Below are 15,219 nucleotides of genomic sequence, written 5' to 3'. Positions count from 1 at the left end.
GATGGCAGTCCAGAGTCAGTCTGGAATCCCAGGTGAGTCCATGCGTAGCAAAATGTGAGACTCACAGCTTCGTGCTGTATTCTCAACCATTGTGTTAATCACATACAGGGAACTTGTTTCCAGCCCACCTGGGCCCTGAAGGAGGTGGTAAGGTGGTTTTCTGAAGAGCGAGATTCAGTCAAGCCTGGGAGAACTCATCCAAGCTGTGTGGGCTCCTTTGAGCTATTGGTCAGGGCTGGGTCCAAAGCTGGGAGGGAGCTGCTCAGAGACGGTTTGTCGGGACTGGGTTGGTCTCCTCCTAGGTGGCCAGAGGTCCTGCCTTCCCTGAGGCAGCCCTGGTTTTCACTCATTGCTCTGCCATAATTATTAATAGTGTTCTCTTACATTCTCAATGGTGTTCTGATTTGGATGATAAAACACAGTCACCCTACTATGTATCCACTCCCATGGGACCCTATACATTGTATTCATTGCACTAATCACTATTCTAATTAAACATTGTTTTAATGTCCCTTTGCCCTGCCAGATAGAAGCTCCACGAAGACAGGGATCATATCTGTCTCATTCTCCATTTTACCCCCTGCAGAGAGCCAGTGCCTGGTATGCAGCGTGGGCACATAGTATTGTTTTGTTAGAGACAGAGTTTTACTCTGTTGCCCATGCTGAAGTGCAGTGGCACAATCTTGGCTCACTGCAGCCTCTGCCTCCTGTGTTCAAGTGATTTTTGGCTAATTTTTGTATTTTTAGTAGTGATGGGGTTTCCCCATGTTGGCCAGGCTTGTCTCAAACTCCTGACCTCAAGCGATCCGCCCGCCTCCGCCTCCCAAAGTGCTGGTATTACAGGCTTGAGACACCATGCCTGGCCCGGTATTTGTCAAATGACCCCAATGAGCAGGACCCCAAGGAGCTACTGCTAGAAGCAGAAACAGGAGCAGGGAACACACATTGGCAGGGAGAGTCTGAACAGCTCAGACAGCCCAGGGTGAACACTGGCCCCAAGGCATGCTGACAACTCTCTCTGGCCACGGCAATGGGATGAACCCCAGATGGAGGGAGCAGTGGGGCAGAAGGCTGATCTGGGGAGGGCCTAAAGGGACCCCTGTGACATCCCAAAAGGAATGGCTGCCCAGAAATGTAAAGGGCAAAGGCTTGGGGTCATGCTGCCCTGAATATTAAAAGAAAAGTGAGTGGCCAGGTGCGGTGGCTCATGCCTGTAATCCCAGCACTTTGGGAGGCCGAGGTGGGCAGATCACCTGAGGTCAGTAGTTCGAGACCAGCCTGACTAACATGGAGAAACCCCGTCTCTACTAAAAATACAAAATTAGCCAGGCGTGGTGGCACATGCCTGTAATCCCAGCTACTAGGGAGGCTGAGGCAGGAGAATCATTTGAACCTGGGAGACGGAGGTTGCAGTGAGCCGAGATCGTGCCATTGCACTCCATCCTGGGCAACAAGAGCAAAACTCCATCTCAAAAAAAAAAGAGAAAAGAAAAGTGAGTTTGTCTTGTGCCCCGTCTGCCCTCAGTAAATGATGTGGAATATGGAAACATCCTGGCCTGTGAATCTTTGCTTTTCTTTATCTCTGATGTTTCCTTGTATTAGCCAAGCTATGCTAAGTACTGGAACAGTAACTCCCCAGCATCAATAGGTCATTTTTCACACATACAGTAGTTCAGTAGGTGTTAGGGCGTAACCTTGGGGGCACAGATCCACGAAGGGGAGCACTAGGTTTCCATTGGCCGGGTCTGGCGTTTATGTCACTTCTGGCCACATTCTATTGGCCAGAACTCGATCACATGGCCATAGCTAACTGCAAAGGACACTGGGAAATATAGTCTGACTATGTGGAAATAAACATAAATGTGGCAAATAATGAGCTACAAGATTTCTTCCTAGAAGTGAAAGTAAAAGCCCAAAAAGAGTGTATTAGTTTGTAACCCAGCACGGTGGCTCACGCCTATAATCCCAGCACTTTGGAAGGCCCAGGCGAGTGGATCACCTGAGGTCAGGTGTTCAAGACCAGTTTGGCCAACATGGTGAAACCCTGTCTCTACCAAAAATACAAAAATTAGCCGGATGTAGTGGTGGGAGCCTGTAGTCCCAGCTACTGGGAGGCTGAGGCAGAAGAATCACTTGAACCCGGGAGGCAGAGGTTGCAGTGAGCCGAGATCTTGGCACTGCACTCCAGCCTGGGAAAAAGAGCAAGACTCTGTCTCAAAAAACATAAAAATAAAGAGTGTCTTAGTTTGCTAGGGCTGCTGTAACAAAGTACCACACACTGGGTAGCTTAAAGCAACAAGTGTTATCGCTTCATGGTTCTGGAGACCAGAATTCCAACATCAAGGTGTCAGCATGGTTCTGCTGCCTCCAGGCTCCCAGGAAGAATCGGTTCGTACCCCTCTCTCAGCTTCAAGGTGTCCTTAGCAACCTCCTACATGCCTCAGCTTGCGGCTACGTCCCTCCTACCTCTGGCTCCATCCTAACAGGGCCTTCCATCTCTCTGTGTGTCTCTCCTCTCATAAAGACAGCAGACGGCTGGGTGCAGTGGCTCACACCTGTAATCTCAGCACTTTGGGAGGCCGAGGCGGGCGGATCACTTGAGGTCGGGAGTTCGAGACCAACCTGGCCAACAGTGTGAAACCCTGTCTCTACTGGAAAAAAAAAAATACAAAAATTAGCTGGATGTGCACCTGTAATCCCAGCTACTTGGGAGGCTGAGGCAGGAGAATCGCTTGAACCCAGGAGGTGGAGGTTGCAGTGAGCTGAGATCGCCCCACTGCCCTACAGCCTAGGTGACAGAGCGAGACTCTGTCTCAGAAAAAAATAAATAAATAAAATAAAGACAGCAGACATACCATCTTAACTTTAATTACATCTGCAAAGACTCTATTTCCAAATAAAGTCAAATTCACAGGCACCAGGGTTAGGACTTGGAACTGTATTTCTGGGGGACACAATTCAACTCATAGCAAATCAAGGTGGGGAACTTTTTTTTTTTTTGAAACAGAGTCTCGCTCTGTCGCCCAGGCTGGAGTGCAGTGGCGCAATCATGGCTCACTGCAGCCTCTGCCTCCCAGGCTCAAGGGATCCTCCCACCTCAGCCTCCTGAGCATCTGGGACCACAGGCATTCACCACCACATCTAGCAAATTTTTTTGTATTTTTTGTAGGGACAAGGTTTCCCCATGTTGCCCAGGCTGGGCTCAAATGATCCTGCCACCGTGGCCTTCCAAAGTGCTGGGATTACAGGCGTGAGCCACCATGCCTGGCTGTGAACTTTTTACAGATTCCTGAGACACTCCTACATTCCTTCCAAAAAGATCATTCCAATTTGCAGATGAACTGGCATGAGGGCACTGTGTCCTCCCACCTCCCCCAAACTGAGTAGCCGTGTTTTGGTTTTCCGCCTTAGCTTGATTTATTTTTTATTTTATTTTATATTTTATTTTATTGAGTCAAGGTCTCACTCTGTAACCCACACTGCAGGACAGTGGCATGATCGCGGCTCACTACACCTTTCAAGTCCTGAGCTCAAGCAATCGTCCCTCCTTGGCCTCCCACGGTGCTGGGATTCCAGGCCTGAACCACCACACCCAGCCTTCCTTAGCTTTATTATCTTGATTTTTGCAAATTTGATAAGTGAAGAGTGGTGTCTCATTTTTGACTGGAAAGTTTAAAAAGTGCTTGGGAATCACATCACCGGTTACAGCTGAAGGATGGTGCCCAGGCAGGACGAAGCATTTGTCGGGCAATGAGCGGCTGTCTCGGGATGCAACCCAAGCGGGGAGTTAGGAACATTTCACTGGCCATAGTTAGATGCCTGGGTCCTAGCTCTCTTCTGGCAGAAGACAAATATCAGAAGGCAAAGAGGACAAAATGTTCTGTTTGTCCATCTAAAATGAATGTTTCTAGCAAGGAGGCCTCGATGGCCCTCTGCAGACAGCCCGGCTGCTGCGGTGCGTCTTGTCTGGTTTGCTTGTCACAGCGGCAGCTTCCGTCTGATGGCTGCAGAGGAGGAAGGCGGCAGCTGACGCTCAGAATGAGCCATCTCCAGTGCAGCTCCATGAGGCTGGCGGAGGGGGGTGGGCACGGAGCGGGGTGGGGGGCGTCGCTCACAGAACGCTCTGTACTCACCCAGGAGCCACCACCCCCGGGAAGGCGGCCACCTTATGATATGTGATCTGTTCCAGGCAGAGTCTCTGTCAGCCAGGGAAACGTTTGTGAACATAATTTGTGTTCTCCATTTTCGTCATAGTTTGGGTCCTTATTTCCCCCCCATAACTCACTATTTTCCTCCTATATTTTTCCTTCTGGAGGTTTCAATCAGAGAGACATGTCCAGAGTGTCCTGGAACGTCTGGAAAGTCCTTGCCTTCCCTCGGAATGTGCTCTCTCATGGCAGCAAACGTCGGCAGGGAGTGCAGCCTGCAATTTCCAAGTTTATGTTTACGATCCTTATTTTTATTACCTTTGAGTGAAAGTGATTGCTATGGTTATCTCCTTCTTGGATATATATATTTTCCTTTCATTTATTTTCAGGATGGTTTGAATTTTTACGCATATTCCATCCCAAGCTCCCAAAAGAGGTGGGAAGAGCAGCCAGGAGGACCGGGGAGCCCCTCCTCTTCCCGCCTCACAGCAGACGGCATCTCTCAGAGCATCCCCCAATCAAGGGACAGTCTCCCTCCTCTGCTCCTAGGGAGTGAGCGAATAATCCCCTCCACCTCCACACTCCCAAGTAAGCCTGAGGGCTTTCCTGGGGGCTTCGGAGAACCCCACCTATAACCCAATCAGGGAGGTTGGTAGAATGAAACTGAAAAGGAAGGAAAAAAGCATGTACTTGCTAAGCTGGTTTCCGCTGGGTTAAAGGCCTCTGTGAAGGCATCATTTACCTAAAATCACCCAATATTGACACTGTCACCAAGGTGGCAGTCCCTGAATCTTGGGCCCAAGTCTCCTGCTCAGAGGGTCACCTGTGATTCCCTCCTCTCTGGGGCCTTCCAATACTGCCACAGCCACCTGTATAATTGCCCCCAAGTGCTTGGCTAGGTCTCAATAGTGACAGGGTGCAGCTGGAAGACCGACGTCTCAGGAGCTGATTTACTTCTCGAAGAACCGAGTCGGACCTTACCACCACTCATTTTGGCCCTGACCTCGTCGTGTCTTTGGGCCTGTGGAGCAGAGTGGTCGAGGCATTCCTACTGCAGGGCAGCTGGAGTGGGGCCTTTAGAATGAATCTGAGCCAGATTCCAGCAAAGTCCAACACACTCAAGCTCTGCACCCTCAGGTAAGTCACTACCCTTTCTCTCTGAGCCTCAGTTTTCTCAACTGTAGAATGGGGAAAAGATTACCCGTATATTGATTTATTTTTGTTGTTGTTTGAGATAGAGTATCACTCTGTCGCCCAGGCTGGAGTGCAGTGGCATGATCTTGGCTCACCGCAAGCTCTGCCACCTGGGTTTGAGCGATTCTCCTGCCTCAGCCTCCCGAGTAGCTGCGATTACAAGTGCCTGCCACCATGCCTAGCTGTTTTTTGTTTTTTTTTTTTTTTTGTATTTTTAGTAGAGATGGGGTTTTACCATGTTGGTCAGGCTGGTCTCGAACTCCTGACCTCAAGTGATCCGTCCACCTTGGCCTCCGAAAGTGCTGTGATTACAGGTATGAGCCACTGTGTCCAGGCAATTTGTGAGGATGTAATAATAGAGTGTATAGCGGGAACTTTGCAAAGTGGGTCTCTTAAAGCTTAAATCAGAGGAGGAACCCCCAGGGTTCAAAAACGTCCAATGACCCCATCTCATGCAGGATGATTTCAGAGTGTTTAGCATCACCCCCAGACCCTACAGGATCCAACCCTGTTACCTCCCTGACACCGCTGAACTCCAGGCGTGCTGACCCGTGCTCTCCCTGGGCCACCCCAAGCCCTGCGCTTGCCGTTCCCACCGCCAGCAACACTTGCTTGTTCCCTCACTTCCTTGAGGTCTCTAATGTCGTCACTCAGAGAAGTTTTCCATGGCTGCTCCCAAAATAGCCCCCTCAGCCTCTATCTGTGCCCTCCGCCTGTCTGATCTTTCTCCACTGCGCCACCACCGCCCCTCATAGCCCAGCCATTGTTTACGGTCTGCTTCTCCTCCGCAGGAGAGGCCGGTGAGAGTGAGGTCTGCCTGGGTCTGCTATGGTGCTGGTGCCCATCAGAGTCAACGCTCGGGGATGAATCAGTGAAGGGGAATCATGTGGCCGACACACTGAGAGGATCCCCACAAAGTGAAGAAGCCTCTAGAGAAGGCTGAGCCCAGGCATTTGGGAGGCACGCGTCCCTCGCGCAGGATCAAGGGACCACAAGCCAGACACGGCCTCTGTCCTGAGGGGAGAAGGATGATGGGCCATCAACTACCGTGAGCTGCAGCAGGGCTGGGGGCCCAGGATGGGGCCTGCACCCAAATGAGGTGGTTGGGAAGGCTTCGTGGGGAAGCAACATTTTTCCTCCATTATCCACATTCTAGAAAGAAGGCACCGTTTGCACCAAGCCCTGAAGCGGTAAAGAGAGGCCCCTGGAGGATGCAGAAGCGCAGGTGACTCTGCCTGGCAGGGGGCAGGGGCTGAGGTGCAGTCAGAGGGTCAATGGGCCAAGCAGGTGCAGGAGGGGAAGTGACGGAGCCAACTAGGCTGAGGGACCAGGCCCTGGGGAGCTTCCCGGCCACTTCTCTGGTGCGTGGCGATGACAGTGGGCGTGCCAGGGGCAAGGAGACCTCGGGGTTGGCTCCAACTCAGAGCAGAAAAGGACAGAGGCAGCGCGCCACCATCTTCCTCGTCCCCATCTGCACCTTCCACAGTTGCCAACAGCAGCCTGGGAATCTGCAGAGGTAATGCAGGTAAATTGTAACGATGGCCCAAACCCAGGCATGGGGGAGGGAAGGGCAGAGGGGGAGGAATCTGGAACTATTTGGGAAACAGATGATAAGGACTCAGAGGCTGACTGGCTGCAGATGAGGAAGGGGGACCTTGGAGAGCAGTCCCATATTCCCGACTCATACGGGCCCAGGGCAGGAGGGCCACGGGGTGTCTGAGCTGTGAGCTGGAGCCAGGCTCTGGGGGAACTCCCACCCCTGCCTCTCTGTGCTCCCGGCCACGCACAGGTGCTGTTGTTGGATTTGGGAATGGGGGGAGATAGAGCTGAAGGAAGTATGGGGCCAGATGACAAAATGTGGCAGAGCTTGACAGGGTGATTCTTTAAGGCGGCAGCTTAGGTGTGTCCGAGGAAGCACCTGGCACAGACACTGGCTCTCCTCTGGCAGAGGGACTTCAGGGCAGGTGATATAAAACCAAGTAGGCCAACGGGGAGAGATGAGGACCTTCCCCGACGACCACCTGCATCTCAAGCTTGTGGGAAGCCGCTTGGAGAAATAAGGCTGCACAAATGTAATTTGGAGCTGGGACTGGAGTGCCTGTGGGTACAAGTAGGGCAGGGTGGGGAGCTTTGGGCAACTGCTGTTGGGTGAGTTTTGATGGTTGAGTGACATGCATGTGAGATGGCCATGTTGACCCCTGCACAGTCATAGCTACTTACATAGCCAGCACTGCTATGGTTTGAATGATGGTGTCCCCTCAAAAATTCATATGTTGACATTTACTCACCAATGTAATGGGATTAAGAGGTGACACTGTAAGAGGTGATGAGGTCATGAGGGTGGAGCCTTCACCAATGGGATTAGGGTCCCTATCAAAGGGCCAGAGGGAGTGGGTCCACCACGTGAGGCCTCAGCATTTGCCCCCTCCCAAAGATGTAGCCACTAGACCGTGTTGGAAGAGGACACGGGCCTTTGCCAGGGAGGCTGGGAGTCCGAAATCCAGGGCTCAGCCGGTTCGCTGTCTGGAGAGGGTCCAGCCTGGCTTCCAAGATGGCACTTGGAGCACTGCCTCCTCCTGGTGGGGGGAACACTGTGTCCTCACGTGATGGAGGGCAGAAAGGCAAGAGGGACAAACTCCCTTCACCAAAGCTCTTTTATTAGTAGTAGTATTTTTATGGTAGGGTCTCTTTCTGTTGCCCAGGCTGGAGTGCAATGGTAAAATCACAGCTCACCGTGGCCTCAACCTCCTGTACTCAAGTGATCCTCCTCCCTCAGCCTCCCAAATAGCTGGGACTAAAGTCATGTGATACCACGCCCAGCTTTTTTTTTTTTTTTAGAGGCAGGGTCTCACTATGTTGCCCAGGCTGTTCTTGAACTCTTGGACTCAAGCGATCCACCCACCTCGGCCTCCCATAGTACTGGATTGCAAGCATGAGCCACTGTGTCCAGCCACAAAGCCCTTTTATAAGGGCCCTAATCCCTTTATGGAGGGAGGTGCTCTCTTGACCTAATCACCTCTTAAGGCAATTAGGACACATGGACATGAAGTTTCAACACGGAATTTTGGAGAGGACACACGCAAACTACAGCACACACACATCAGACTTTCCTTCCTTTGTAAGTTAAGGCTGAATAATGTTAGGGGCAGATGATTCTTGGCTGTGGGTCCATCTGCTGTAGGCGTCGAGCAGCGTCCCTGGCCTCTATCTACCAGATGCTACTGCAACTCCCTCCTCCCAATTGTGACAATGAAAAAGGCCTCTAGACTTTGCCAAATGTCCTCTGGGGGCCAAAGTCTTCCCTGATCTGGGAATCACTCTTCTGTGCACACCCACTTCTGAAGACTTGAGTCTCTCTGCATCTACCTGTGTGCCCCAAAGAACAGCCGCAGCTCGGCAAAGAGGCTGAGGTGGCTCAGAAATGTGTCTCCAGCGTCTGGCTGGCTGCAGCCTAGATCCCAAATCCAATCAGAAAGTTACAGCCACACACATCTCATGTCAGCACTGCTTAATAGCATTAGGGCAGATTTTCCCATAGCCATTTTTAATATTAAAAAAACAACCCTCTCTTCTTAGAGCCACGTGAAGCATATGGCAAGCCGTGCACTGGCCGTGTCGCCTCCTGCAAGCTCAGTGCCTGCCTCCTGTTTTCTTGCATCTGGGAAGACACAAATCCTTCTTAGAGTCAAACCTCAGGAGATGTGTGAAGCATGTAAAAGTTAAAGATAAACAGGCCTGCTTTGCCCTTGGACACATAAGCTGGATTTTCTTCAGTAATCCAGGCCCTTCACCAAAAAAGCCAAGAGCAAGAAAACCTTCCAGCACAATCCACAACAACACTCCCCCCCAACCCCCCTCCACCCGGCCCCAAAACAGCGAGTCTGGTCTGGCAGTCGAGGCAGCTGACAGCCACAACTCGGGCAGAGTTTCAGCGAGCGCACCCTCCAGCCACAACTCGGGCAGAGTTTCAGCGAGCACACCCTCCTCCCAGACGCTGCCAGCACAGCTCGGTTTTGATCCACAAACATTCCAAGTTTCGACTCAAGCTCCATATAGCTCTGCTAATACCCATCAGCCCTCAGACAAAATCTTTTATTTCCTAGTAAGCCTGGAATACAAAAGATGAATTCGCAGGGGATTTAGGAGGGAAACAAAGACACCCGATCCCCTCAGGATGATCTTGACAGAGAATAAATTCTGTTTGCTCAAGTATGGTTCATCAGGCATTGATTAAGAGTCATAGCGTTTTGGAATTGGAATCAGAAAACTTTACAGTGGGGAAAAAAGAACTCTCCCTTCCAGGGCCGAGGAGCAGTAGTCGTCCATCTTCTTTTGGAACATTCCAGAAAGGTGGCAGCTTTGCTCCAATTCTCACCCCTCCCTGTGTCCCTGCCCTCTGTCATGTGACTTGCAGCTCCTCCCACATAGGCAGAACCTGCTTCCCTGACCCTGGACATCCAGTGTGGCCTTGAGGCTAGCTTTGGCCAGCAAGACAGGCAGAGCAAAGCACGGGCTTGCAGACGTGCGTGCGTGGGTGGGCTTGCCTTCTGTTGCGTCTGCCATCACCAGGACAAGAAGCTGCCTCAGTGAGCCGAGTGAGCCCGGGGGGGGTGGGCAGGGGGGACCCAACCCAATCTGTGGTGTGAGGCAGAGCCACACCAGCCACAGGCCCAGGAAATCAGTGATGCTGAGCTAGCCCCCGAGCTTGGGACTGGTTTGGCATTCATCATTATTGTGCCAATAACTGGCCAATACAGAAACTGGCTAAGCCCTGAGTGCTAGTGCAGCCCCTGAGGTCCTGTTTGTTACCAGGCATTAGCTGACCCATGCATATGAGCAGTGCTCTGCATCACAGCAGCCCAGTCCCTTCGCCACATCATGCGTTGCTGGACAGTGACCAGCATTTGCCTCTTTCCCACCAGGCTTGGGTGAACCCAACCTTGGAAGCAATCCTGAATATGGGCCAGCAAGTCTAGGTTTGGCTGCCTGACAACTGTTTCGTGACAGCTTTCGGGTCCCCAAATATCCATACCTCTTTGGAATGCTGGGGAAACCCTAGTTATGGAGAAAACATGGTTCTGCCCCGCCGGGGAGTACAGTTGGGTCAGGGAGGCAGGGTGTACATGGCAACCAAGGTTTTCATAGAAGGTAAGAGAGACGGCCAAGCCAAGGCAGGTGGTATCATGGGAAGACAGGGTCCCCTACAGACATCCCTGCTGCTGCCCACCTCATCCCCACTCCCTACTCCCTCCCCTGCAGCTCCCCCAGGCTCTGGACCTCCTCTAGCCCACCACCCCCCACTCTGCTTTTCCCTCCAAGGCTGGCAGCTCCAGCAGCCCCGCCCTCCACACCTGTCCCCTTCTTGGTTCATCACCAAAAGTGACCCGTCCTGAACAAATATTTGCACACCCATGTTCCTGGCATCTTTATTCACAACCGAAAGGCGGAAGAAACCCAAGTGTTCATTGCTGGGTGAACGGATACGCAAAACGTGGTGTCTCCATACAATGGAACCTTATTTAGCCTCAAAAAGCAATAAAACAACTGACAGAGCCTACCACACGGAGGAGCCTTGAGGACATTATGCAAAGTGAAAGAAGCCAAATAAAAAAGGACAAATGCTGAGCCGGGTGTGGTGGCTCACGCCTGTAATCCCAGCACTTTGGGAGGCAAGGCAGGTGGATCACCTGAGGTCAGGAGTTTGAGACCAGCCTGGCCAATATGGTGAAACCCCGTCTCTACTAAAAATACAAAAATTAGCCGAGTGTGGTGGCGGGCGCCTGTAATCCTAGCAACTCTGAAGGCTGAGGCAGGAGAATCGCTTGAACCTGGGAGGCAGAGGTTGCAGCGAGCCGAGATCAAGCCACTACACTCTAAGCCTGGATGATAGAGCAAGACTCCGTCTCAAAGAAAAAAAAAAATCCTGTCAACTCCCACTCGCGTGAAGCCCCTAACACAGTCAGACTCGCAGAGACAGAAAGTGGAATGGAAACTGCCAGGGGCTGGGGGGGCGGTGGGTGGGGTGGAGAGTTTATGTTTCATGGGGACAGTTTCTGTTGGAGAAGATGAAAATGCTCTGCAGAGGGATGGTGGTGAAGGCTGCACAATCATGTGAATGTGCTGAATGCCCCGGAACTGTGCACAAAAGTGGGTACAAGGGTACATTTTATGTCGTTTGTATGTTTCTACACTTTTTTTTTTTTTTTAATGGAGTTTTGCTTTTTTGCCCAGGCTGGAGTGCAGTGGCATGATCTTGGCTCACTGCAACCTCCGCCTTTTTGTTTCAAGCAATTCTCTTGCCTCAGCCTCCCGTGTAGCTGGGATTACAGGCGCCCGCCACCACGCCCAGCTAATTTTTGTATTTTTAGTAGAGACGGGGTTTCACCATGTTGGCCAGGCTGGTCTCGAACTCCTGACCTCTTGATCCACCCACCTTGGCCTTCCAAAGTGCTGGGATTACAGGCATGAGCCACCGCACCTGGCCCTTACCACACATTTTTTTTTTTTTTAGAAAGCAACCTGTCCTATATCCCAACTCCTTGAGACCCAGCTCCCAGCTGGCTGTTGGCTACCAAAGCAATCTGGGAGTCTCAGGTGTGCGTGGGGAAAGGCCTCCCCGCCTGCTGCTGCTTCTGCCTCCCCTGGTTTCAGCAGGAACCTCCAGCATCCTCGCTGCTATGACCCAAATGAAGCGATTGCTAATGGTGACCACCCAGGTGTGGGGGCAGGCCAGTCGGGAGATACTAGGGACAGCAAGAGAGTCCCCTGGTGCCCCCCGCTCCACGCGGAGGCAGCAGCCCACTCTGCTTGTGACAAATCTGCATGGGGCATGCCAATCTTGCATACTCAAGGGAAGGGAGGCCTCTGGCTGGCACCCAGCTGGAAGATTGAAATGTGAGCAGACAGGATTTGTTTGGATGAAGAAAGTGGGAACAATGGGGGAAAAGTCAAATGAGCAAAGACAGTGGAAAAAGATCAGAGATGGTGGAGCCAGAGAGCAGGCAGGCTGGCTGGGAAGGTGGCTTTCCCAGCTCCACCTCGCCCCACTTCCTGTCCAAGCTTGCAAGGGAGGACAGGGAGACCTCTGCTTTGGAGAGGCCCTGGCTTTGTAGTCAGCAGGCCTGAGTTCATGTTCCAGCTCTGCTGTTCTCTGGCTGTGTGACCTTGAGCAGGTTACCCAATCTCTCTGAGCCTCAATGTCCTCATCTTTGAAATGAGAATAATAACACGACATCTTCCTGGTAGGGTTTTGTGAAGGGTCATAGAACAGAGTGCACATGAAAGGCTTAGCTGGTGTCCACCACACAGCAAATGCTTGATTCCTGTTTAGTCGTTTTGCCAGGCAGCTTCTGACAGGCCCCAGTTGTCCCCTTCCTGCTGCTCATGCCTTGAGCATGGGCTGGACCTAGTGGCTTGCTTCTAGGAAGAGACTGCAGCAAAGCTGATGGGATGTCATTTTCATGGCTAAGTTACGGATGGCTATGACTTCCATCCTGCTGTCACTCTCCGCCTTGCTGGTCCTCTCTCTTTTGGCCCTCTTGATTGCGTGCTCTGACAACACAAGCTGCCGTGTTGTGCAATGCTCTATGGGGCAGCCTCCATGGCAAGGAACCCAGGGAGGCTTCAGTCCAGCAGCCTGCAAGGAACTGAAACCCACCAGCAGCCATGTGAATGAGCTTGAAAGAGGGTCCTTCCCAGAGGGGTCTTGAGATGACCATGGCCTTGGGGGGACCCGGAGCAGAGGGACCAGCTCTCCCAGCCAGATTCCTGACCTGCCAAATCTGTGTCATAATAACCGAAGTTGTTTCAAGTCACGAAGTTTGGGAGTAATTTGTTAGTGAGCCAGAAATAATGAGTACAATCATTTGGTGTTTCTAACCATGACTGGACTCCTTAACTCTCTCCCTGGGAACTGCATCCTCCAATTATCCCCCAAGCCCGCCCTGCAGCCTCCTCAGCCTCACTCTCTCCAATAATCTCACATTCTGCATCCACGCCACACAACCTCAGACTCTCACATCCTTACACAACACAATACTTGCTCACATTATCTCAACATTATGGGCTCATTTATTCTCTATTATTTAACCAGAAGTAGCCCCAAAAGCATGCACTGAGCTTCTCCACCCGGCTGCAAACATCTCCTGAGAACATCAGCTCCCTTGGTTACAATTCTATATTCACCCTCAGAGACACAGCTCAGCATCTCCCTGACTGCGAAAATGCAAGGATCAATCCCTCTGCTCTATGTGTTGTTTTGTGTATCCAGGAATCACATGTCACATACGCACAATCTCAATTCTGGACTACAGTTCAGTCTCCAGGGAAGAGACTAGGTTTATTGACGTCTAGGGTCTAACAACTAGGCTATGGTGGGCCACTGGGCCAGGTAGAGAAGAAGGAAGGCAGGCCGGAAAATAGCCCCAGGCCTGAGTTAAAGTCCAGCTCTTCCCTGGCAAGCTGGGCCACTTTGGAATACTTCCTGCCCTTCAGTGAACCTCAGTCATAGCTCCTTAAGGAGTTGGCTGTAAGAGGCTTACATGTGGTAACATACATGAAAGGCTCTTCTTTCCTGGCTCGGCTCCAGGAAGGATGACCTACTGCAGGCCAGAGGCCCTGGCTGCAGATCTGGGAACCTCCCTCCTACTAGGAAGAAGCACATTGCCATCATTCAGTCTCTTGTGAGTTGGGTTATTATGAGTCTGTTTGCCAGAGTCTGAGCTCTAAAAGGGATGAGTGACTGGATTGGTAAAGCAGAGAGCTGTTGTACTATGTGGACCCTCCTCCCAGCTGCAGGGAACTGCCAAGTCCCATTCTTCATGACATCCTTCCTGTGTTGACACAATGTTCTCCCCTCTTTTAAAAATAACAACCTTTACTTGACCCTGCTGCCCAAGAACTTTCCTCTAAGACTCTGCCAGGCTATGCAGAGGGCAGACGTGAATGCAGGCTATAAATCGGGAGCCCTCATGACTCTTAGATCCATTAATCCATCAAGAGAAGATTTGCTACCTCTTAGTGTTGAGGGAGAGACCAGAAATCCTCTCACAGGATTGACTAAAGGCTCAGGCACTACATTTGATACAACTTACGACTCAGCACTTAGTGTGGTAACCCTTAGGGGCTTATGGGACACCAGCATTCTTCTCTGTGCCTTACTGCTTGCAGCTGCACCCACACCCCAAATCCAACGAAAGGAATCTGCTGCCTGCTTTGCCCGTCCTCAGATTGTATTTGGGTAAGATAATAATATTGAGTGGTTAAGGAGAAAATGAGCCACTGCCATAATCTCCAGGATCCAAACATTCCAGACTGGGAGTTATCTGAAAGCTAGGGCCTCCTTTGTCCTCCAGCATATAGCCCCGGGACTGGTAAATAGGGACCCACCCAACACATACATGGAGGATGGATGGTTGGATGAATGTGGATGGTGGATGGGTGGATGGATGGATGAGTAGATGCATGGTTTAATGGGTGGATACATGGTTGAATGGGTGGATGGGTGGGTGGGTGGATGGATGGATGGATGGATGGATGGATGGATGGATGGATGGATAGATGAGTGGATGGATGGGTGGGTGGATGGGTGGATACATGAATGGTTGAATGGATGAATGGATGGGTAGATGGATATATGGGTGGATGGATGGATGGATGGGTGGATGGATGGTTGAATGCGTGGATGGGTGGGCGGGTAGATGGATGGATGCATGGATGGATGCAAAGATAAGTGAATAAATGAATTTATGGACAAGGAACAGATTTTCTTTCCCAAAACACCACTCACTACCCTTGTCATTTCCCTTATTTGTGAGATGGGATGAGAGTAGGTTTTTTTTCCTACACACTCCCTAAGGTTGTTGTAAGAATAAAAGCA

This window comes from Hylobates moloch, unplaced genomic scaffold (assembly GCF_009828535.3).
Source record: "Hylobates moloch isolate HMO894 unplaced genomic scaffold, HMol_V3 SCAFFOLD_64, whole genome shotgun sequence".
NCBI classification, from domain to species: domain Eukaryota; kingdom Metazoa; phylum Chordata; class Mammalia; order Primates; family Hylobatidae; genus Hylobates; species Hylobates moloch.
The sequence above is the reverse complement of the archived record's forward strand: the minus strand, read 5'-3'. Positions refer to the sequence as shown.